Raw genomic sequence first — 26893 nt, forward strand, 5'->3', positions numbered from 1 at the left:
TTTTCACCTCTCATTTAAGCTGAACTCTATTTCTTTTTAAGGTGGGGCATATAAAAATATTGGGTACATAAAACGGTATGCACTTTCTAAGCTCTGAAATAAAGCATACATTTTTAACAGTGATAGCCTCATAAAGTTAACCAATCTAAATACCACAAACCCCCACCCCAAAGCTCCAAGCAAACAAACAAAACCAAAACAAAAAACCCCTGCATCCAAAACAAAGGTCAACTCAAGTAGTCTTAACTATTAGACAGCAAAAGAAATGCCCTGAACAGACCAGGATGTCTACTAGCAGGCAGAAATCCTTGGTATATTTCAAAGATGGATAGCTATGTACCGAAAAAAACCCCAAACAAATATTTAATTCTTTAATCATGATTATTTTTTCCATGTGGACCAGAATACAAAAACTTTAATGCTTTTTAAGAACTCTGATATAGAAGAAATGTTGTGAGCCTATTTTAAAGCTAAAATGGCTTTCCTGACTGAAAACTGGAAATTATGATCTTTCATATCTAAGTGTCAATGAAATGTAAGTGCCCACCAGATTGCTAGCCCACCCATAGATTATTAATGCACAATTAATCTACTAGGGCAACGGTAGAGTGTCATTTAGCTTCAGAGCCCATAAGTATAAAACAGCAACACACTGTGAAATTAATGGTAACACTTAAAGGTCCCATTGTTATTAATTCATTTGACATTCACTGTAATCACACTGGTCTTTAATGAATTCATTTGGCATGTGAATATTGCATGTACTTTCAAACGCACTCCAGTGCAAATCAGTGTTAATTGATGTCCTGAATTGAAATAGTTTCTCTGTCTCTCTAACTTCTTATTTTTAGCCTACCCTACTTTTTGTCAAGGGTCTTTTCCCCAGAAAAGTTTATACATGGCATATGAAATCACATGCTCTTATAATAATTGCTATAACTGGATGTCAACATAGCACACAAAAATGACCAAAGGATCATATGGTACTGAAGCTCTGCAGTAACTTGTTCTACAGCAATAAACTCTAAAAACTCCATTGAAATTTGCTAATCTCTTATGCCACATATTCTATGAATATTTTCAGTCTACTGTTCTCCACAAATTGCCTGTGAACATCTCTGGCTTGTGTAAAAAGGGCTGTTGCCATCGGTTATCATCTTATGCAGTTCAGTTTTATAGCAGGAACCAGCTATATCTATCTCCCTGCACTCAGTGACTACAGCTGTGCATATAGGAAATGTCTGTATTTGTGCCAGTAGAAATCGTCTCCTTCCCTTATATGTAATCACTGCTTCCAAGAACTGTGGAGTGCTGAGAAATTCCTCTTATTGTCACATGCAAGCAGTTAATCTGAAAAGATTTAATAAAAAGGTACTACAACAATTCCAACTTAATAGCTTGTCCTAGATAAAATATTCCAAACTGGAAAATCCTTCATACCAATAAAATAGTATTAGTTATAATTCATATATTTCCTGACTTATTTTCTTAGATATCTAGTAACATCCTTCAGATGTCCTTGTTTCCCAGGAAACTAAGGGGGTCCTGGGGGGAGCTAAAGGAGTCCCTGATGTCAAACCATTTCCTAAGTTAAACACTTCCTAAGGCCTGTGGATAGTATATTCAGGGATTTTTGTATCCTTCTCTTTAGAGTAGTGTGGGACTACGGTGTCTGACATCACGTTTATCAGAAATTTGTAAGCTATTCTTAAAAGTAACACACAAAAGAATAAAAATGTGTATTCAGAATTTCAGATGTAATTACTCATGAAGATAACATCAACATTAATATGTCAATACTATTATTGCATCAAAGTAGAGGTAAACCAAATCAAAGCATATAGAATAGGTACATAGTTTCTGAAAAATACCTAAAAGTTGTGGTGCCACTGATTTTTGGTTGTCTTAGAGGGCTTTCAAAAGATGTGATTCATGTTTTCTCTAATTCTAGACCTTCTTGATTCTCAATAATTTAAATTAAGGTACCCCAAAGTGTGACATAAAAAGAACATTTCAAGCACCTCTACTTGGGTTGAAAAATAATTAAACAGAAAAGAGGTCCCACTGATTTAATTTGTCTCAATGCTACTATTTGGTAGGCAATATACTTTTAAATGCACTTCTTACTTTTTCAACTAGTATTTCCTATAATAAGTTTCTAATTTTTCTTTTGTATTTTATGCGAAATCTAGAGAATATTATTTAAACTTATATAAGATAGTAAACCATTTTTAATGGTACTCAGTAACTCAAGGGTTGCAAAATATAAAAAAAGGAAATAATCTGGAAACTATTTCACAGAAATAGTGTTAGAATATTGCCTACTAGATTCTTGCTGCTGACATGCAAGACTTTTCTGAGATTTGGTTGCCAAAGAAGGCCCAATGAATAAAACTATTTTAAGAGTGGAGATAGATAAATTCATCAGAAGCAAAAGTCAAGAGTGTCTGGCTATGTAGTACTGATTAAAGTTAATAAGTATTTATCTTCCCTCACTTTCTTTAACACACTCAGAATGATGAACATACTCTAAATAGAAAAGAATGATTGCTGAATCTCCATCAATTGTCATTAATATCCTGGAAGTGAAGAATATGCCTTGAGGTCTAACTATATTTTATTCTATTAGGCAGTACGTTATTTGAACAATGACTGAGTTATGGTCCTTTTTTAGTTCAAAACTTTCAGTCATCATTTTCTTAATGACTTTTGAGGAAAGAACATTTTAATAAGCTAGCACTTACCCATTGTTAAAGATCCCCAAAGCCACAAAATAGACAGCCTTGTTTCACATCATCATGAAGCAGCAATGCATACAATTAGATTTGTCATACACCTTTCATTCTCTGAAGTAGGCAACTGAAATCTTAAGGGATGAGTCAGTGAACTTTTGTTATTGACCCTTTGAAAACACAAATTTGGACATGTTACTGGTCTCTGGGAACTTCAATTTGCTTATACTCACTAGAGATTTGCTAAGAATTTAGCAGTTGAATCATGTGAAAATTGTATAGACCAAGAATGTTGTAGCCCAACGCTGTAAATGAGCCAGGCAGGACCTTCTGTATGGTTGGTTGCTTTTCTAAATAGTCATGGTTGTTCTAGGATGAGGTATGAATAAGGAAAATTGTCTCATTAGTTCTTGGAAAGAGAGGAAAAAGCTGAGGAAACAATCTGGGATACAGAGGAATCAGGAAGACTCATCATCTCTGCATAAACCACATTGTGTCAATTAGGGATTAAGGACTAAAATCCCTAACCCTTCAAGTGTTTTCACACTGCTTCCCAGCTAGCTTCTAAATTTCCAAAAACCAGGATATGTGTCCTGACCTTTTCGTTGTGTCCTCTTAATTGCTATAAATCCACATTTCCTTTGTAGCAGTGTCCTTTCCACTCTATCCGGAACTGGCTTTGCAATCTCACTGCCAGGGTAGATGTGATGTCCATGCTGCAGTGTGCAGATGGTTTGGAGTCACCTACATTGCAAACAGATGATAAATGTTGGTGCAGGTGTAATTTGGTGTGCTAATGGTCTGTATAAAGTTCTTGCCTCAGTGACAGGATAATACTTCTATAATGTGATTTATATAGGACATTTGATTCATTTTGTGCAAAAGATGGGTAAACAATGTTTACTGAAAGGATTTCTATAAAACTCTCTACTCTTATTAAATGACTGAATGAATGTACAGGAAAAAACATCCTTACTACTCAGAATCTTGAGTGATCAAAATATGAACTTCTAAAATCCTGAAATCTGTACAAAATTTAAAACCTCAGAGATAATGACAGTTATTCACATCAAGAAAACATGAAAACATGATCATAATATTTAAGCAATGCAGCACAGTGGTAGTCTCAGCCATTCTCCAAACTGAAATGGAAAGATGGTCACAGATTAATGAGATTATAAAATGAATTTAGCAAGCTTATCGTTATCTGAATGTTTATCAGAAACCTCTGAGGCTTTAAGAATTGCATAGCTCTTGGAATGCACAAAGTATTCTACATGAAAAAGATACTGGCTTTGATATCTTTGGAGAAAGGTGAATGAAGATATTTGATTCTTCAATGGCAGAAATATTCCTGGCTCAGCTGTTAGGAGAATCCTGCCATGCATAGACAACACTTTTCAAGTATGATTATGCTTATGAAATTTTTGCTGCACCTTAACATGAACCATAAAATAATCATTTTAGGTATAAAGTCAGCATAGCATGCAGATTCAAATCAGCACAGGTGCAATAAAAACCCAAAGTATTTTCAACATTAGGTCCACTATCTGCTTCTCATCTCTGCTTAACTGAATGCAGAAAAGAATAAATATTTTGATCTGTGGAAACTCTTTATATAATCACAAACTGACTAAGAATTATTATATATTTGCACTGTGTTAACATCCAGCTATATTAACAATACACTGTATGTGTTTTGCAATTTTCTGTAGTTAGCTGCTGTTCCTGTCCCAAAGAGCTAAAAATCCAAACCTGAATACAGAAAACAAGAAGAACAAATGGCAAGATGAAGGAAGTAGAAATACCCCCATTTAATAGATGAAGGACCAAGGCCCTATGATATAAAAATGACTTGCTTGGAGTCACACTATATGTCTTCAGCAATACTTCAATATTTACACATTTTGAAACAGAGACAGAGCATAAAACTAGTATAAATAGTAAAAAGAACTGACAGATTTTTATAATTAAGTATAGCATACAATGGTGTCAAGATTTTTTCTTTTTGGACACCAAATAACCAGTTTCAGCTTTCTTCGCAGATTTATGTTGTACAGTATCTTGGCAGTACAAACAACTAGAACACAAATGGGGAGGGAACATTTTTCAAAGTAATGATTACAGTTGTCTATTCCCTCTTTAAAAATGAGTTTCCCTAAAGATAAAATTTCAATATTGCCAAACGGGACAATTTGCACAAAATAGTTGACTCTAGCCTAAAATATTCAGGCTTTCTCAGTTACACTGAGTCATCCAGATCCTGTCGTACAGCTGTAACACCCTTGCTCTCTCCTTTATTGTAATATTATCCTGATTTCTACATCTTCCTTCTTACTTTCCTCCTTCCGAGTAACCTGCTCTTCTCCTTCTCCCTATACCTCTCCACAAACCTCAGAGCACTTTGCAATTCCCTTTCCCAAATACCAGAAAAAGGCATAGATTGCTTTGCCAGAAAATGGGAACGCGGACAAACAATACACGTGAGTAAAACAGAAGCGCACTGGTACTTCTATTATGTTTACAAAGAAAGGAAAGCCAGTGGGTGAGAGTGTAGAAAGCAACGTGTTTCTACACTTTAACACACATGAACATCTTCCCTGGCTGGCTGGCTGGCCAGGCAAGTTGCATGCAACTTGTGGGCAGAATGCATATAGCTACACCTATTCTCTTCTGCTGGTGCAGGCCAGGAGCCCTGCACAGTGTGGATGGTCAGCCAGGCAGGCAGGACACCCTCCTTGGCCTTCAGAGAAGCAGAGCATACCTATATCTCCTCATCTGGTTTTCAGAGTGGAGCTGACCTCAAGTCTGAATAACTTTCCTTATGGAAACAAATGTGTGAGGTATACATATCAATTAAATTCAGGATTTGCACATTTTCAGTAATTTAGGGACCTACTTGTTCAGCTCTGCAAATAACAGTTGCCTTTCTACAGATGTAGGTGTTAGAGATGGCCCTTTTATAAAGTAATCAGTTCAGAAAAGATCACATTAAGACATTAGACCTGTTATTAACCCTAAAAGTTATTTTAGTTGGATACTAATTTTTTTTTTCACTTTACTAAGAGTTTTTTTAATATCACCCCATGCTGGTTTAAATAATTTGCAAACAGGAGGATTAGTCTTGAACAGGGAACTAATGACTGTTCTGACTCTTAGATGAAAGACTTCAGAAATTCAAGTGATAGAAATATCTTCCATAAATACTGAAAAGAGAGTGTTGTTTTCAAAAGTTTGATCAGCTTTACTTTAGGCAAAAGAAGAGAAATATAGCTGAAAAGTAGGTAAACTATCTGTAGAGTTTGTAAAAATTATTACATAATATTTCTAACCCACCCCTCTGTATTATGTTAATAAGGTGGCATTAAACAACAGAAGAAAAGCTGATGAAAGAAGAAGAAAAAAACCTTTTTACGTGGAGCTTGGATGTTTGATATAAAGACAGTGGATAATAATGAATTACTAATTGTTTTTACACCATGTTGATTGGAAGCATATCTAGAATGTATATTTGTACTGTCTTGGGAGGAATGATCTCAGCAATGCTTTATTGTCAAAATAAGTTCTTAGGATTTCACTGTGTGAACCAAAATTCTTCATTAAATTTTAAACACTACAATGTCTTTTTAGCCATTATGCCAGTAAAAGAACAAAGGTACTGGAAATGTATGGGTATATATAAATATACATGCATATATATGTATATATCTGGTGGGAATTTATGGAAAATGCAAAACATATTCAAAAGCACTGATTATTAGCATAAATGGTACAGTGAGCTGCTTTACAATTTTTCTACCTTTTTTTTGCTATTGCATGAATTGAACTTTTAAGCTTGCTTATTCTGCCTTGGGCAGAAGTGGCACAAATTTAAAAACAGAGAGTAAAGCAGTCTTATCATTTGATCTCATTTATCTATTTACCATTTAAATAAAATCCCATGATCTTGTGGAAACCATTACACTATTTAGCTTATTGTAAGGTTGGGAAATCGTCTGTTATGTTTTCAGATATAGAACCTGTTACACTCTCCTTGTCTTTGTCTTGACACATGCAAATACAAATGGAAAATTCTTGTATTAGAAAAGAAAGAGAACTACCTAATTGCAGATGAAAACTATCACAAGCCAGGAACTATGTATCCATGTTCTCTTAACCTATCACATCACATTTGCTTTCATTCTCCTATCATACTGATATGTACGTAATGGCAGCAGGCAGAAGGGCATGCTCGTTTTATTATAATGTTTGTTATTGTAATGATATTTCATGACAACAAACATTCCATCTATAAAGGAAAATATCTTTTCTTCAATACCAGAACACTGTTCTTGAGAATGCCAACAACATTATGACATCAAGGGCACTTCATAGACAGTAGTAAGACTTTAAACTACAACAAACAAAATTCACCAAACCTTGTGCAATCAGCCTGTTTATTTTTTAAAAGATAGAAAATGAAGGTTACTGAAGGATGTCCCATTAGAAAACTATGAAATGGTAGAACATGTAAATTGTCTTTTTGAGGGAAAAAAAATAAATACCTATTTAAATTTCCAAACTTCCATGTCATGAAGAGTTTCAAATAAAATTGAATTGAAATTTATTAAAATTTACTTGAAATCCAAGCTGAAATAAACAGCAATGGCATCTCAGGTTCCCGATGACTAATAGCTTTGAATTGTAACTCAGCAGTGTCTAAAAGGGTCCATTTTTCCTTATTCTTTTCATGGTGTTCTGTTTCCACAGGATCTAGGGTTTTTAAATAAGCTGGATAATACCAAGGAAATCCTGTTGTTACACCTATAATATAAGAATGGCATAAATCACAGTCTTACTTATCCTAGAATCATAGAATCAACTGGGTTGGAGAAGGTCTCCGAGATCATCATGTCCAACCCTTGATCCAACACTGCCGTGGTTACTAGACCACTTGCCAGACTTCAGAATAGCTCCAGCAGCTGCTTGCACCTATCTTGAAACTTTACGATTGGTTTGAGATAAGGTTCTTTGGTTTTGTTTGTGTAATTAAATGATTTACTTAATTTTAATTTTGTATAGAAAAGCTGGATACATGCAGTGACATGAAGTCAAGCCAGTAGCTAGGGCACTACTCTGTGGTCACTCTACATTCGCTCAGCAGCAGGAACAAAAGCAACAGGAGAAGGACAAGAGCAAATGATACCGGCAAACGCTGGAGTCAGAGTATTCATCTGGAATGAGCAGATATCTATTCAGATCTCTTCTGAGCCAGAAGAAAGGATTCAAGGAAATTGAATCAGTTTTCCAAAATGTGGGTGAGCAGCCTTATGATCAGACCACAGAGGAAAAACCACAGTGAACACAGTGAATTCGGTGCCTTCCTTTTCCATTTCTTTTTAATTGTGCCTTACATTTTTGAAAGTATCCCAAAAGAAACAGGGCTATTTTTTTTAGAAAAATAGGTTAGTTTCCTATTTTCCAAGCAATTTTTTATTCCTGTTAAAAACTACTTCTGTTTCAGTACAGTTTGGTTGGTAGAGTATAAATGAGCAGTTCTAAGCCCTAAAGTCTGAGAGAAAGCAGGATAATGCAACCCTTAAATGTCACATATTGTCTCTTTCCCTTCCTTTCAATCTGTATTTGGTTGTGATTAACCTTTCAAAACCACAGAGCATGTTGTCATGGCACGAATTGTGACAAGTCATGGAGAATCATGGCATGAATCTGGCTTTTCCTAATTTGGGAAATCACAAACATTTCTTATGCTGGTTCAAACACCTTTTTTTTGTCTGCTATATATAGAACAAATTTCATTATGGATTGAATTTATAACTTGAAATATATTGAAAACTTGATAAGCATATATTTAATTTTTACTCTGTGTTGCTATTTATGCACTAATCACAATTTTTATCACCTTGCGTTTAATGAAAGTTATCTTCAATTTCCAGTGTTTCCTAAAAAGGCATATTCCATAAATTAAGTGTCATTAGGACACAGAAATCCTTCTACTAACTTACTATTCTTGGAAATATTCATCATATCAACCTATGGAGATGTTGGTAATGTTGGCTTCTAATTTGGCAGTTCAGGGAAACCAAAAAAGCTTGAATGTGCTGAGTCTACTGCTGCAAACTGCTAGGCATTACCCCAATATGCTTTCAGTATGTTTTAACATACTAAAAATGACAAAGGAACAAATGTCGTAAGTTTCTATGCTGAAATTGTGCTTACCATACTGACTAATGAAGCTGCTTTTGCTGATAAAACAAGCTGACTCATCAAAACCCGTAACCACGGGCAAAAGGACTGTAGGTGGAGGGTTAGTTCTAGGACTCTTTGAACATCTGAATAAGTCTCCCTTTCTAGAAAGATATATCACAGATGACTACTATTGGGAAAACATTGATGACATATAGTATGTTTAAAAATGGAACTTGTGACTTTTCTGATGTTACTGTCCATGTACATAATTCTTCAAGTTTCATTCTGTTATTTGTGCTTTTCCTTTTCTGTTTCATCATTATTTTGCAGTTTCGTGTACCTGATTACACAGTACCTCCTTTCCCTTCCCTGTCTTTATTTCTTTTACATATACTCTACTTGAGACAGGTTAAAATTATTCAGGTGCTACGTTTATTTTCCTTTCTTTGAAAAATAAATATGACCTTTTCTTGAAATAGCAAGATTTGAAACTAATCCGCTTGTTGCAGTTGAGATTTTGACCTGCCCCCTAAACTGCACATTGACATCTAGCTCTGAGCACTGGTTTTGATGGTGATGTGTGTCACTGTGGTGCAATGGTAATTCAGGCAGAAGCCATTTATCACTTCTGAATATAGAAAGTGTTTGGTGTGACATTCTGCAGACTTATTCATAAAATGATAAAGATCAAGAGAAGTAGTGTATCTTAGCCTACAAGGATCAGGATCAGGACCAAAACATCTACTTTCTATTCTTGCTTTACTCAATGAAAGACAATAGTTTGCATGTGTTTTAATGGCTACTTGCTGATAAAAAGAATAAAGATTAAGAATTATTTATTTTTACAATAAATATTGATGCAGATCAATATTTTCTTTCCTATATCTGTATTTTATTTATGTCTTTCTGTATCGGCAGACCAAAAAAAGGCAATGACAACATGAATTTTTTTCCCTTTTTCTCCATACTAGAACAGATAAAACATATCAACAATATTTCAGCAGATTTCTCAGTTCCATGACTTTTGTGTAAAAATCTCACATGGGAATATTACTATGACCAGACTTATGAACATAGAATGACCAGAAAATCCACAAACGGTATAACAGAGAGGTTAAAACCCACTCAGGTCGGACACCAAAAAGAAAATTCTTTTGCTTTTGGAAAAAACACAGTACATTTGAAATAAAAAAAAAATAACTAAAAGTTTTAATAAAACACATAATTTCAGTTGAATTCTATAAGAAGTATGTTTTTTGGAAATATATTGAAATTGGATTTCATACCAGCCTTTGCTCAGCACAATGACAGCTCAGCAGAAATGTTGTCCAAACGGAACTATTAAAAGGTCTAATCATGGAGAAATGTAGTTCCTGTAACAAAACAAAAATAGGGATTTTGCATCTCTGATCAGCAGTCTCAGTTTCTATTGTGTTACATTCTATGAACTCACTTAGAGAAGTTATATGTTTCAGATTGATACAGACTGCCTGTGAAACCCGAAAAAAACCATTGTCTCTCTGTGCCTCAGTATCATACCTGTAGAATGCTTCATGGCTGAGCTGTGAGTATTAAGTTATTGCTATATTTATCTTGTTTCAATTAAATATTATAAAGTACATTTCAGACAATTCCTTTGGAAATATTCATTGATTATTTAATCATTGTCTTAATACCAAGTGTTAGAAAAAGGCGTCCCTTTTTTCCTGCTTCTTTATTTTCATTCTTTGTCCCAGGAAGCAGAAAATTTTGCAAACTATAACATTTTGGGCTTTTTCATACCTGATGTGATAGCTTCCATAGCATTGCCACTGACTGATGTAGATCCTAATGGTGTTTCACTGCAGGCAAGAAAATCGGGAACAGAGTTGAGGCTAGCTCCTGATCTTCAGTTACCTTTATCTTAAACTATCTCTCTTTACCTACACCTCCTTTGTCCCCTGAATGCACAGTTCTTGGGCAGAGCATGCAACACCAGCAGATATATCTGTCCTCTTGTTATAGGAACCAAGAAGAGAAGTGACAGAGCAAGCAGGATTATTGAATCAGTTTCTCAAGGGTAGAAATCATCCAGTCCCTTCAGAAAAGGCTTTAAGGGCCTCCCTAAAAAAGCCAAGGAACTTGAAACTTATGGCCCATTGTTTAACCTTAGTTTGGTCTCTGTGTATACACAATATAGTATCATAGTGTTTGGCTGAATGATCTCTTCCTCATTGCCCACAACGTCAAGTGTAGGCTGCAAACGGGTGATGAATTCATGTTAATCAGGCAAATATGAAGTAGAATCATAATTACTGAAATCCACTATGATCTTCTAGATGATTCTCTATGGATATAAAATTTATGGCTCACTAAAAATTTACATATTAAGAGGATCTACTACAAAATACTCTGTGATTACCAGGGGCTAGGAGCATACACATAGGCAGCATGGTAAAAAAGCTGCAATGTCACTGCTGCTCCAGCCTGGTTTACTTGGCAGTAAAAGAGAGGCAAACTTACTAGGAAGGGCTTTGAGATAAGTGTGTACTGACATGTTGATGGATTGCAACTTGTTACAATGGCTATACATCAAGCCAAAACGTTAATGGTGGATCTGGAAAATAACATCTACTTCCAACTTTTGACTCAGTGTCCATGCTGTACTAAGCCATGATAACAAAAACAGAGAGAAATAGGAAGAAAAAACCACTTGTTGTTACTAGAAATTCTTTACTTCTTAATCTGAAAATTTATGAGATTGATCTAGATTGAGTTATTTTATTAAGTGGAGAAATACAATAACTGCATACTACATTTGAGTATTTTCTAAATAAAAATACCATTTTCTATCTATAAAATGGATGCTAACACTCATTTTTTGTCACATATCTGTCCCAGAGTGAATACAAACATATTGGGTTTTACAGTTTTTTGAAAACTGTTTTTGAAAAACCAGATTTTTTTTTCTTTGTTTATTCTTCAAGAGGACATCTTTAATATATAGTCATACTTATTATTCCAAATTTTACCTCCTGGGGAAAATTTACATGAAGAAAATCTCACTGACTATTTTTTTTTTAACTCTTCAAATGAATATTTTACCAAGGTAGGTCATAATTTCCAGGATACCTAGCATGGTTTTACCTGTATTCTGAAAGGGTAGGCAATTGCTTTGATTACTGCCTTTTGCTGTTATCCTTTCCAAAGACTAAGAAATTAATTCATCTGTAGGGTTACATGCTCTTTTAAAAAATAGTTCTGATCTTTATATAGCAATGTAATTTAAATTAGTACCTAATTCTCCAAAGTCCACAATTTAGGACATCGCAGAATCTACTGCAGCAACTAATTAAACACTTACTGTAAGGTTAAGTTTTTCATTAAATCAATAGGCCCCTAGTGTCAGTTACAAAGCCCTAATTACTATGCTGTAAATTTAGATTGAATTTGAATTAAGGACTGATTTCAATCTAACCACAGCATGTAAATATTGTAAATTACCAGAATTACAGTTCAATAAAATTGAATGGATTTCACTTTAGATAAACTAAATGCAAATGAGCCTATGAAAAAAAAACCTGCAGAAATTTCCCAAACATCTGCACAAGAGACTTACATGTGAAGTATACAGTACACTGCTTTGGCAAAGAGCATGCCAGAGCTTCAAAATGCTGCCACCGTTTACTCTAAAATGTTTTAAATATTTCATTATCTGTTCTGAAAATGAATAAATTTAATCTCTCCCAAGTGATCAAGTAAAGTGATGGCTAATGTGCCCACTTACTGCGTTGCTTTAGTTTGATGACTGTATTGTTGTGCTAAAGCACAGTATGAAATCAGGTTATCAGGTTATAACTGGCAGGGATAAAAAAAAAGCAGTGCTGGGAAACACAAAACAACCCATTTTCAAGGCATGAATCATGCACTTTGAAGACTCAGAAAAAGTGTAAAAATTACAGACAATAGCACTCTAATCAAACAAGTGCCAAACTGAAAATAATTGGGAGTTTGTGGACTTTCATTCACCTTCAAACAAGCACTGTATCCACAGGATATTAATAAATTTGGGGAAACAGGCAATATGCTAGGTTACACAGAAAATGAAAAATCAAAAATACCTGTATTCAGGGTCACACATACAGAGCTTTAAGAGCTTTCTACTCATCTGCTTACATTCTTTCAATATATGCACTAAAAATATATTAGTAGCCTTAAGATGTCATAAAAAAGTTAATTAAAACAATGCCTAATTTTTTTACACTTTATATTTCATTAATACAGTTAGATAGCATAATAATAGAAGTTGACTGAAAAATAAAAACATAAATTAATGTTGTCATGAAAGCTCAGAAAGGGTATGGATTAAGGAAACTAAGGATAATTTTTATGATTTTGTGCTTGAGAGATGTGGAACATAAATTCAAGACTAGAAAGTAATGAAGAAGTAATAATAATCTTCCTTCAAGAGTAACATCCATTATTCTTATTTCGACCACGAATACAATTATGACACCTTATTCTTTCCTACAGTTATGATTTTGTTTCTTTTTTCAGAGCACATTCTACGGGATCTTCAATCTGTCCATGCCTCACAAAGTTAAACAGTGCCAATGTAGTTTGCAGGCACATGCCACGTGTCTGATCTTTTACAAGCTGACAGCACCACACTTTCTAAAACTCTTATTTCCTGTGAGTGTTAAAATTGTATCTCAAACCACAGAATGTTTTAATGACTTCATGTCATCAAGAAAGGTAATAATACTTCAGCTCAGCTTCATCAGCTGAGCATGGTAGCCAAAGGTAGTAATTTACTACCTGTGCCCTATGTAGACATTTCACATTAGGAAAATCAAACGATTCTGTGAAGTGCTCATCTTCCAGCCCACTGGAATGTTAAATTACTGACTGCAAAGGAAATGATATTTCACTTAAGTTTGGAATTTTGCACAAGTGGAATGCATGGGCCAAGCTGCAAAAAACCACAAAGTAGATAAGAAAAAATGACTTGTGACACCTGCCAGAAAAGAAAATATGGGATATTTATACCACCTACAGCACATATAGTATTTTGCTAAATGTAGGCAATAGAGTAGAATGAATGAGGAGTAGTTTTATAATTGTCCTTCATATCTCATAAGGGACCCTTTTCCTATCAGCTTTCCACATTCATAGTGCATAGGACAAGATATTTCCTGTTGTGATTCTGCTGTTCTGGCTCCCATGCTTACTCCTTGAGGCTAGGAGAACCATCTCTCCTCCTGGGTCTCTACTCTTGAGCAAAGGTAAGCAGGAAATATTAATGACTGAGGAAAAAAATGTCTATCTCTTTAAATTCACAGAATAAATATGTGATTTGGATGATTTGGATCTTACTCGCCAAAGTGCAAACGACTTCACATTTCCAGTTCTGGAATTTAGGTGAAATTATGAAGTTACATAAATTTCTGGGGCACGGCTGGTTTTGTTTGAGATAATTTATTTGTGTCCATATTCTATATAATTTTTTTTCCAAAAAAAAAGTATGGTTCAACAGTCTGATTAGCTAATACATAATGAAATGGTCATGCTATAGGCTTGTAGTTTGACAACTGATAGTGTTAATGGAAAAGAAAACATTTTGAAAAGTCTTCTGGGAGACTTCTTTCAGGCAGCAACTAAGATTTGAATTTTATTCTTGTACATTTTAAAGTTTAATGACAGTTCAGGATCAGCTTGTTAACAAGTCTCAGCCTCTTGTGAAAATGCTTTGCCAAACAAACATGGACAAGCACTCATTCTCCTAAAATTATGCCCATATTTAATACCTGGGAAATGGAATGTTTGGAGTTTGCCTTTCCATTACTGTATAACATCTATGATACCTGGGTATCAAATGATACAATTAGAACTGTACAGCCTAAATACAGTGAAGATAAATTGCTTATAGTGTGTAGACTGTAGAACAGAAGTGTAGAGTTAAAAAAGGAAATCAGTAACTGAAGACATTCTTAATGGTATGAATTCAGGAGTGAAACTTTCAAAATAAAGTTTGAAAGACTTTTCTTTGCAATTTATTTGTATGATGAATTACAGACTGGAATCTCAGAAAAATTTAGATTGGAAGGGATCTTTGGAAGTCATCTAGCCTGATCCCTTACTCCAAAGTTAAAACATGTTTTCCAGGGTTTTGTCAAACCCAGTTTTGAACATCAGAGGGCCCTCTTCCACAGCTTAGCCCCTCTTGCCTGGTGAAAAAAATAGATCAGTTGGAGCTGCCTTTGCAGCTGACCATTACATCTTGTGCTTTTACTCTCCGAGATGCAGATCCATGTTCTCCACCATGATACAGCTGAAAACAGGAATTAGATCTTTCTCTTAGCCTTCTCTTCTGCAAGCTGAGGAAACTCACTTTCCTCAGCATTCCTTTGTACATCAGATTCAGCTTATTAGTTTCTCTTGCAGCTGGAAGGTGGAACTGGACACAAATTCTGAATACAGAGGAATAGTCATTCCTCTCAACCTGATGGTTGTGCTGCTCCCCACTGTGTTGTAAAGCTGCATTGCTATAAGGGCAGTACCAAAACTAAAATATTTATTATCTGAGCAGCTGTGATTAATTACCATTTATCTAGATGTGGGAAAAAATGGCTAGGTAAGTGACAACAGTTTGACCCTGCTCTGTTTCACTTATCAAGCACATGATTTTAGTTAGAAGTGAGAATCCATTCCATGATTTTTACTGCAGAAACCCAAATGTTTTTAGTACACCATCACTAAATATTGAAATATCTACTGGTAACAGGTAGTTCATAATTTTGTCTTATGGTTCTAAAGTGAATTGTTCATATTCTGTGAAAAAAATCTAACTCTAAATATGAATCTTTCCTGAACAGTGAGCATATAAACCACCAACTATTGTTACTTGAAAATACTAAACAAAATGCTTGGAATGGTTTTGGAATGCTAGTTGAAATTACCCTGCCTGAAAAAAAAGTAAACAAGCATGCAGCAGTCTGGGACAAAGGCAGCAACAGAAATGCTAGTTTTTCAATATATTTTGTAGTAACAGTTATTATGGATTTGAATTAAAATATATTTTAGGATAGGTATTAATACAGCACACTGGCAACTTACACTTGATGTTCTTTTCTGTCAGCTTTGGGTTATGTATGCATTTTAACATTTAACTTCACTGCATGTAAAATCCAGCAAAGAAAATGTGCATAAAAATATACAGGGCATTACTTATTTATATGTAAAACCTTTATTCTATTTTGTTATTTTAGATTAAATCACGTTTCAATTCTATTCTCTCAGGGAAGCACTAACAGTTTGAGCTCAGCGTGAAAGCCATCAAACACTTGAGCTGAAATTTAGATTGGGCAATTTTGCCTGGTGAAGTAGAAAAGGACATGTGGAATGGCAGTGAACAGAATGGCTTATGGAAAGGCAGATGTTTTAATAACTTGTTGTCTAGTGGGAGCCTCAAATATCTAAATTTAAACACTGCAATATATTAAAGTGCATCGTTGTCAGGGAATGTATACTCCTTTACCTTATGAGTCGGGTAAATGTGCATATTTTATATGTGTGCACACTTTAATACAACTGAAATTAGAATTAACTGGAAGGTGTTAAAAGAGATTATCTCAGACTGCAAAATTTGGCTCAGGTCTTCACTGCAAAATACATCAGATCAGAGTCCAGGGAATTTTCAGTCTTCAGTTTTGACCTGAACCTATCTTCCTGTGTGAGTGGACTGATGATATACTTGAGATCTCATGCCTACTAAGATCCTTTTTGTTAATTCACACTAGGTTTTAAAGTATATTTTTCCTTAAGTACATTGCTGGAAGTATGCAATCAATTTTCCTAAAAAAATGTCCAGAGAAAAGGTAGAAACCTCTTAGGCTAAGTTCTTTACAGAAAAAAATCTCTCAGAATGCCTGGAAACACTGAGTTACTCTGGCTGCATAATTTACAATCTGGCAGAATTGAGATGACTAGGGAAGAAAAATTTTATTAATAAGGTAGCTTCCCATATGTTCATGAACAACTGGGTCCTTTTAAAGAACAATGAAGGCCTTGTCTCTTGACTTTTGGATATATTACACTAGTATTTATATACTGTTTGGTGACACAGAATTCCTAATTGACATCACCTTGCACATTTGTCATCTCATATGCTGTCCCTATTTTCTAGAAGTAACAGACTATGTGTTACTTATGGATATTGAAAATATTTTAGGTATACAAAGAATAAATAGTAAAGAAAAGCTATTTTAAAAACATAATTAATATTGAGGGCTTAATTTATGGTTTATCGGATACGTGGATACATTAAATGAAAAGGTAGATGGAAACATTTCTACAGATAGGGTGACAAAGTGAAATTGGGGATAATATTTTATGAAAGTTAAAGACTTATAGAGTATACTATAACAATTTTGAAGGTAATAATTTTTACTTTGTAATAGTATTTACTTGATCGTAATTACAGGACAATGCAATAAAAATCCTCATAAATGAAACCCGAATAAAGTCTTATAAGCTTTGTGTCTCTGCACATTTTCAGTGGTTTTTTAAATTCTGTTTTAGGGAGTGGATTGTCAGTTAGAGTTAGCAGAGCCTGCTGGTTAAAGAAGAAATAAAGACTGGGTAACCTTAATGAAATATTCTTACACAGAGATATCACTTCTGTATCAGCAAGTCCTTGAGCTAGATACTACTGCAGACTAAAAAAGAAATTAATGGAGAAAATTATTTTTCCCTTTTCTTTTTTCTTCTCTTTACCCCCCTTTTTTTTCAACTCTTATCTAGGTCTCTGGTATGCCAGGCTAGATGGATTTCACGTCTGGCCATTCATGTTTTTATAATCCAGTGTTAATAGACACAGTCTAAGAGCTTCCACAGGAATCACATGAGAAGCACAAAAAAAGCAGCACTGAGCTGAAGCAAAGAAAGCATGACAAGACCTTGGCTGAAAATACATGGGAGACAGAATTTGTGACCAGGTTGTACAGTCCTTACATAATCTAGTAGAGGAAGTCCTTCAGGATTTCTCTTGTTCTATTGGTAAGAAATCTATAGCAACTGTGTATTATAAATAGATCCTTCTTATGCCTTTGTTCAAGAGGACAGAGCTAACAGGGTGCTTAATGTTTCTGCAAAATATTTCTGTAAATCCCAATCACTTTGTGCTGCATTGCTTGCAACCGAGAAAGCAGACTAGAGTTACTGCTTGCTGCAAGTGGCACTCAGACTGCTGCCGAAAAAAAAAGCTGCACCTCGAAGCTTCACTCCTTTTTCAAACCCTCTTTTGTTGGATGGGAGTCTAACAGGCAAGATTACATTCAATCCTCTTGTTTCAGGAGAAAATCTAGCATTGTCAATCAAGTAAGAAAAAACTGAAGACAGGAAATGTGTGACAGATACTCTGCAATAATAACAACCATAATTATAAGCACCTTAGTTAAACCAGCTCTGAAACAGTTAGGACTGCATTTGGGAGCTCCTTGAATAACATTTGCCCCACTTATCTTCCATTTCAACTTAATATTCGTAGTGCTAGTGTTGCCTATATCATCAATGTCAAAAACTAAAAAGTCTTATCTTCAACTTTCATTCCAATGCTTCAAAAGAGCTTTGAATTTGCATCTTACTCTAGGGAAGATGTAGTTTAAAAACATTTTTGCCCAGCTTGCTCCATTAATTTCTGAGGAAAATGCACCTACTGCTGTGAATATGACAGTTCTCAACCTTGGTGTTTTTACAGGATGTCCCTCCCTAGGGAACAACCAACACCATTCTGACTTACACTGCTGGAACTGCACCTCCTGCTGGGTAATCAGCTACTGCAGCACTAAGGGAGAGACCTCAGTATGATTAACTGGATGCCCCTTGTGAATGCTAAGGAAAAGGAGAACTGCAAGTTTTCTAGGGGGAAAAAGTGCTTTTAGTAATCATCTATCTTCAATTCAAGCAGCTAATTTACAGTTGCATAGAGCTGCTCAATTACCAGCAGCACTTAGTATTTTGTACATCTCAGTAAGCTTTAACTTAAAATAATATTCATCACATCTATCAAATATATTTTTCTCCCAATTATTTCTGTGAGTCAAGAACAAAATTCATTTTGTAATGATTATCTGACTCAGGTAAAGCTGATTTTCTATTACTCTAGGCCAAAGCCACTGACAAGGGCACAAAAAGGATTATTTTTCAGCAGTTCTCAGCTCAGCTAAATCAGCAGATAATGCCATCTATGATGCACAGTGATCCTGACCTAAAGCCCTCCTCATTGTTAATGTTTCTCACATCTCAAATATGCCTCAATGGCAGAAAAAGTTTCTATAGCCACCTTTGAGCATCACGAAAAATTAATCTTTTAGAATTCTTTGGATTTTGTGCTGTTATCTTATTTTAGTTGTCTTCCATCCCAAATGGCACTGTTGATTAACACATGAAGACAATATATTTTATATAGTCAGTGGTGGTAATTTAGTATATGGCTTTATAATATGTAGACCATAAAATAAAGACTCCTTGTACTCCTATTAAAAAAATAACAAAGTCAAAACTAAAGTGCAAAACCCAGAAGTGAAACATCCAAAAGAAAATTAGTTTCTCTGCCAAAGAGCAAATAAAGCAAAAAACTTCATTGTTATTGACTGCTATGCACAACAAAAGCAGTTTCTCTTCATCAGCAACAGAAAAGCATGTGGACTTTCAACTGAAAATTTCATTTATAGTTGAATTTATTGTTTGAATTTTTATGCCATGACATTTGAAGTGAATCATTCATTGGTTTAAGAGAATTTCAGTCATTAGTAAAAAGAAAAACTCATTTTCTTTTTAGAAGTGTTGATCAATCATTTAGATACTGTTTAAATTCTATAATTTTTATACTTAAATATGTATGTTAGTAATAGGATACCAGTGCCACATAACATGGGCAGTCTTCATTCTGTTTTAAATATGGGAAGCTGAGATACATAGAAGTGTAAAGGTTTATAGGGTATTCTGAATCTGAGCTAAGGCCAAAAAGTAAACCTTTTTGTAATTCTGCTGGATGATTACTCTAATAAATGTGCTATAACCAAAGACTGTTAATGTTACAGCATTTTAAAGTTATCTAATTACTCCTTAAATGTAGTTATTTATTGTAAAAAAGCTTTAGAACTCAGTAGGAGGGTTAACGTACTATGAAGATGCCATTTTGTCCTTAAAATTCCTGTTTAAAGTCTTTCTTTTTCACATTCTGTGTTATACAGAGAAAACCTTGGCAATAGTTAGTTTGCAACCATCTGAGGCCAATTCCTATTACACCAACTGATATCATCTCATCGTTCCCTTGAGCTTTGCCATCTGACTCTGTCTTGCTTTGACCAGCACGTCTCATTTGTTCCTTGAACTTTCCCGTATTCCCAGCTCTCTCTCTCTCTCCATCTCTTGCGTGGTATTCAATCTAATACCTTTTAAGTAATTTACACATTAAGTAGATATAGAAGGAAGGCAGAGAACACGATATGACATGCCATTTCCTAGTTCCTTTACAGTTGATGAACAGGAGAGATAAGAGAGTCATTCTGATGCCTTGCCTGCTTTTGGAGCTCAGGAACCTTGCATACTTTGACACAAAACCATGAAGTTTGACTTAAAAAAGCTGCTTGTGAGATCCTGCATCATTTATACAAGAAAGTTTAATAATTAAAAGATCAGTGTAATGTTTGCTAGTTAATGTAAATGCATCCAGAGGAACACCAAATACACACTGGTATAGATTCTCTAGATTGTGATAGTAGTAGTACTAGGTCTCATCTTCTGATGTCAGATTATTATAAACTGCTTTAGAAATAATTTTTACATGAATTAATTAAAAAACAACCCTCTGAAATCATAACCGATCCTGCTTTGAGCTGGAGGTTGCAGTAGGGACTCCCAATGTCCCTTTCCACCTAAATTATCCTAGAATCTAAAAAAACCGTGTGTTTTTCCCTTCTGAACCAAAGCAGGTGGAAATTAAAGCACAGTGTCACTTCTTTCTTTTGCACTGTTAACATGTTCACATTTCATAGGAGCGGTACTTCAATTAACACACTTTGCGTATTTGCCTTCCCCTAAATGAAAGAAATTGTTATTTTTCTCTTCTTTTCTCCTTCCTTATTTTCCCCTCTTGCCTTATTTTACATACGTTTCTTGTCTGTCTGTTCTAAATTCTCAGTTCTTTTCTAGTTGCAAAGTCGCTTTCACTGAGTAACTTTGTTCAATGAAAACTGCATTACTAAAACCTATTTCATCGGAAATGGCCCACACAGTCTTTGCTCTGTAGTAAATAAAACTCCTGTTCAGAACCCACTTACTGTAATGTGGGTAAGTAGTCATATTCTGTTTGGATAATAAAAATAAGATGGTATCTTCGCTAGGTTTTCTCTCTGCTCTGATCATTGCCTCTGCCATTCAAATGTGGATTTAGCATGTGTTTAAGCTTTCTGGTGTATGGGCTGCATTATTAAAACTAACAATAGCAGCATGGTTCATAAGGTGAGGAAAATACATTAATACAGAGACAGGCTACATAATCACATAGCAATTATTAGTCCTTGGAGACAGGAATGATATCTGTAGATACAGGTAAATTTATAAAAGATAAGTTGGTCATTATAAAAGAGTCAGTTAAAAAAAAAATCCTACCAAAAGAGAATCAAAAGAAGTATAGAGGTGATGGAACAGTGATACAAATATATTTTTAAGTCATAGATAAACTTACACCACCAAAAGGGTATATCATAAAAAGCACTGGCAGATTACATTAGATCATAAATAAATTTGAAATAAATTCTTTAAAGCTTGTGTATTTGAAACTTTCTGTGAACAGAATGCATGAAAAAATCTGGACCCGACAAGTCATGACAGAAATTAAATGTTTGCTTTTTCCTCCTGCTAGATCTAGAAACATAAGATATGCTGCCACTTGTCAGTCATCTGAGGGTCAGTCAAAAGCCAGCTGACCTGCTCTGAGATTGCCATTAATTTTTAAAAAGTATTTACTGATTGTCATTAAATGGATTAAAAAAAGCATCAGTGAGTAGATGAGGATAAACACATGCAATTAAAGTTATGGGTTGAGAAGAAAATATTCTGATAAGATTGGATATAGCAGCCTCTATGGCCTTGTATCATGATATCATAATTAAGGTGATTATCCATCTGTGAAAATTGTGAATCACTTTAATTTCTAAATACATTTAGTATTTACATGAACTCCTTCATAAATTGCTTTTATCCTCATAGCAACTTCTGTATGGGACTAAAGGTTTGGTTTTTTCTGACTCATTGATTAAGCCATTATACAACAGCACTATACTACCCAGCAGTTAGCATCTCAAGAAGGACTATGAACACAGCTTACTGAAAGTCAGCTTCCTTCAAAAGACAGGGAAGACCTTTCCAATCACTGTACAGTAGTAAGGCTCTACTTTCTGTCTACACTACAGCTTTAAAGTTACCTGTCCCAGTGATACCTGATGACATAATTCCCTCGTGTTCATAAGCTCTGTACAGTGCTTTACACTAAAGGTTAGGCAGTACGGTTTGCGTAAATGGAGAGAAAGTGTTGGCATCCATCAGCGTTCTGAAGCTATGTCTGCCGCTGCACTGGATTAAAGTAATAATCAAGAGGCAAGAGCAGCTGAGCTCAGTTAACTAAGTCATGAAAGGAAAGGAAAAAATAGTAAGTCAAAATGCAGAAAGCATTCTGAAGTACTAGAATAAATTCATAAAATTTCTAAAATGCTGTGGACTGTATGATAAAAAAATATTTTTAATTGCAACAGACATAGCAATAATAGGCAAAAAGATAGTTGTATAGTCACACTTTATCTTTTGAAGCCTGTAAAATTTGGGGGTGAGGGAATTCAAATGTTTGTATTTCATATCACATACATTCCTAAATTACTGATAAAGAAATGGGAAAGAAGTTCAATAAGGTGCTAGAAATGGTGCAAATGGTGCCCCACATCAAGTAGGATCAGTTATGGCTTAAGCTGATTTTAATGCCCAGTTGGAAACAAGCTTTGATGTGTAAGAAAAGTTCATGGGTTGACTCAGAACAGTTTAGGAAAATGACTAGTGAAGGCTAGATCTGTGCAAGTGTTTTTACACTTTAAACACCCCTAACAAAATGTGAACTACTTGCTAATTCTGATATGAAATATCGAGCATCTTGATCACCCTGCAGTAGTAAAAAGTGTTTTTCTTAGTGTGGAGAGAGAAGCAAAACACCAAAGAAGAATCTTAAGCTAGGCATCACTGCTGAAAACCAAGTCTTCTAATTTTAAAAGGTTCATAAAAATAGGATTTTAATAATTTAATTGAGAGAAATGTAATAGCCCATCTCTGCTCGAGTAATGCATTTGACTGAACAACAATTTGGAAAAATTACAGGCCTGTCTGGAGCACCTGTTTATGAAGCATATGTAAATGATTTAAAGACAGAAAGAAACCATTTCCAGTGACACATTTTAAGAAAAAAAAAAACAAAAATAAATTACGAGACTCTTTCAAAAATTTACATATGGAATAAAAACCCCTCAAAAACTCATTAAAATGGGTCATTAAATTATCTTAGCACTATCTTGTTGTATTACTGTTAGCTGTAATTTCCTAAATAAATGGTAAATGCTTTGGCAAAAAAAAACCCAAACAAAATAGAACAAACAAAACAAATATAAAAATGTGGGCTGTTAATCTGTTTAATTATAGATAATGCTAACAATTTTATTACTGTTTTATTGCTTCTCTCTGTAGTTTATAGTTGCTTGAACTTTTCCAGTGGTTCTGGAAAATGTGACAAAACTGCTGCTTAATTGTACTGTGCTCAAAGGAAAATTACTTCTTATGAAATCAGATTCTGTTAAGCAATACAACATCCCCATAGTAATTTCATGAACTTTGTCTCCAGTTAGCTAATAATTCTCAAATTTCCTATAACCTGTCAGAAGACTAAAAGACATCAGTATACATATATACTTCAGTGAAAATTTACATATATTTCCAATTTGTCATACTAAAGTATGTTCAAATTTCATACATGCACTCAAGGCCTGAAAATAGACTATTCAATGATTTTTTTTCCAGAACAAATAAATCTGTGGAGAAAAAATTCCACCAAGCAACTCTGAGATAAACAAAGCACCAAATAAAAGAGAGGATGAAAATATAATTTTGCTCTTAGAGGTTCTAGTTCAATGTCTCTATCTATTCTTCTTAAGAGGTGTTTATTGAATTGGTGAAAATGCTTTAGCATTTAAACATTTTGTTTCCTTCAGGTTGCATCATGGAAAATTAAACTAGGCTTGGTGCTAGCAGTTGCTCCTTCCTATTCGTGACATTACTGTGTATTGTTATACCAGAAACAGACCAGAAAAAAATTATCAAAACCAGCATCCTGATATACATGTGGTTATGCTCTATACTGGAGGTTTGTTACAGTACTGTTTTGTGTGGTACATTGTGCTTCTGTGTACCTAGTTTTTCTACTAAATGCTAAAAAACTACTAAGATTTCTGTAAATTCACATAGCAGGTAAAGGATAAGGAAGCAAATGTACATTGACTGCTAAACATTCCCAAGAAAAGGGTAGGCATATGGTAGCAAAGCAATATATGGTTTCAAAAAAAGAGTATTTCAGGCAGAAGAAATTACTTATGCTGGGAGGTTAAGAAAGTGACTATACTGATGTTAGAACTGTGGAAACATTAAATATGAATGAAATGCAGAAATAGCTTAAGGAAAAGTAGTAGCAGGCTAGAAGCAAAGGATGTGACAGAAAAGAGCTCTGGGAATGAAGAATAACGATAATAAAAGAGACAAAGAGGTAAACTGACAGAGAGGAACATTTAGGATTTGTAAATGAGCTCGGCCAAAAGAGAAAAGGAATGTTCATTGGAGTGGAGTCAGTGAGTGACAGGCAGAAAAAAAACTTTACAGAAAGGACAGTATAGAAATCCACAACAGAAAAAGTTTAAAGGATTCTAGAATCAAAACCTTTTCAGAAAATTAAGAAAAAAAGGCACAAAATAGAGAGGGAAAACGACTGTCTGAGTTGAAGAAATGGAGAAGAACAAGGAATGAAACCAGAATATTACATCAATGTTTACAGTAATTTCTTCCTGTCAAAGAAAGAATGTGGGTGCCTGAGGAAGAAGTACGCAGTTACAAAAATTGGTTTTATCCCGTGGAAGATAAAAGGACAATAGTCTTGAAAAAAAATTGCTCTTCATTCTGTAGGACAGTACAAACACGGAAGCAAGCTGTGTGCTGAAAGACACAGGATAAAAATTCCAGAGGACAAAAATTATGGGCCACGTCCTGTGCTTAAATTGAGACTGAAAAGGTGATATTGAACAACCAGATGGAAGTACTGGTTTGGTCTGTTGAAGGATTCTCAGCAGCCTCAGGCATTTCTTTCTTATATTGGCCCCCCTGTGATCACTACACTAAGTAAAAGACTGATCTACAAAAAAACACTCTGACTATGTCCCTCCTACATAATAAGGAAGACGTCCATAATGTTCATATATTAAATGTCCTTATTTTTATGAAGAGGAACACCATGAATTTTTACAGCTGATGTACTGAGAGAGATTCCAGCATATTTTTTTCATATACTATGGAGTACTTATATGAGAACAGGACCATTTTCTTATGCAGGAAATAGCATACCTTTTGTAATTTTTATTCAAGGTGGAAATTTTTGATTTTACTATCTTATATTTAGATGTGTTTTGCATAACTTATGTAATAGTTTATTTAATGTCAACCACTACAAGACCAGAAAGCCAAATAAAATGCATAAAATAAGTAATTGAAAAGGACTTGTTTTTCTAATGTAAAACAAGCTGAGTGAGTTTAAATAGTCTAAATAGTCATTACAGTCTGACTGTGATGTGTTCTTTCCTCCTCCTTGCCGCAGCATTTCTTGTATTATTATAATGGTTTCTAGAGCAATAAATTACAGACACAGAATCAACTGCTGAAAAGTGTAGGCGGCTCACACAGCGTGATGCAAATCACACTGTTGGATACTGTTCCTTTGTAACAACAATTCCATTAGGGCCCACACGATTCTGCCCACCATAATACAATTTCATTACACAGCACAGTTTCTGTTGGAGCAATGGAAGACAGAAATCTCCATTGCTAAGGCCTTAATTCTGCAGACAGTTATTTTGGCGCTTGAACTTTACGTGCCTATGTAGTATTCTAGTAAATAAAGTAAGGGAATACACACACAAAATCGCTTAACAAAAGACATGGCCATCTGAGGGCTGTTTAGCAGATTATGATAAATAAATTGGTGATTTTTCAGCCTAATTCCTAAAACACCACAAAATCCCTCCTAATAAGCAAAAGTTAGCAAGCAGAAGACATAGTCAGGGTTACTGAATGAGGTGAAGGACAATAGTAAATGGCTATCTTCTAAACCAGATTTCTTTGAACTATGAGAAATAATTGATTCCAAAATGCTACTCTGCCTATTCAAGCAAGCCAGATCTTCATATTTGTAAGTCACTCTGCACTAAGCAAATTTGCATCTTCATTTAATTAAGACAAATGTAATAAAATATAAAAGGTAAAGATGTTTTTTCAAATGCCATTTAACTTTAATAAAAACATGCTAACAAAACAGGAGTTAGAATTAATTTTTCCACTACTCAAAGTTAGTATTGTCAGGATTCATATGAAATAGCATTAGAGATGTGACAGGAAGGAATGATGAATAACGTGCAAAATTTGGCAAATACATACTAATTTTGAAAAAAAGTCAAGTTCGTCTGTAAAAGATTTTTCTTTGAGAACATATGGATTGCAACTGTCCGTAAAGCTTTTATTCTGCCCCAAAGATGATATTTATAACATGCATCATGTGTACATTTGAATAGGAGAGCCAGATGTAACAACCTACATCTCAGGATGTGGGAGAAGTCACAGACCAGCAAGTAGAAAGGGAC

At 34.7% G+C, this 26893-nt stretch overlaps 1 protein-coding gene across 5 annotated transcripts in view; it reads right to left on the reverse strand.

Annotated features, from left to right (window-relative positions):
• The window catches only part of TENM3 (teneurin transmembrane protein 3), a 1309047-nt gene that overhangs the window by 705128 nt on the left and 577026 nt on the right, over positions 1-26893 (reverse strand). For 4 of the 5 annotated variants that reach the window (XM_032684682.1, XM_032684680.1, XM_032684679.1 and 1 more), the window contains exon 8: positions 10205-10291. The exons of the other annotated variant lie outside the window; for it this stretch is intronic. The gene's annotated coding sequence lies outside the window, so the exon portion shown is untranslated. The remainder of the gene's footprint in view (positions 1-10204; positions 10292-26893) is intronic. 5 annotated transcript variants of the gene reach the window in all.

The sequence above is a fragment of the Chiroxiphia lanceolata genome, chromosome 4, assembly GCF_009829145.1.
Source record: "Chiroxiphia lanceolata isolate bChiLan1 chromosome 4, bChiLan1.pri, whole genome shotgun sequence".
Lineage (NCBI taxonomy): Eukaryota > Metazoa > Chordata > Aves > Passeriformes > Pipridae > Chiroxiphia > Chiroxiphia lanceolata.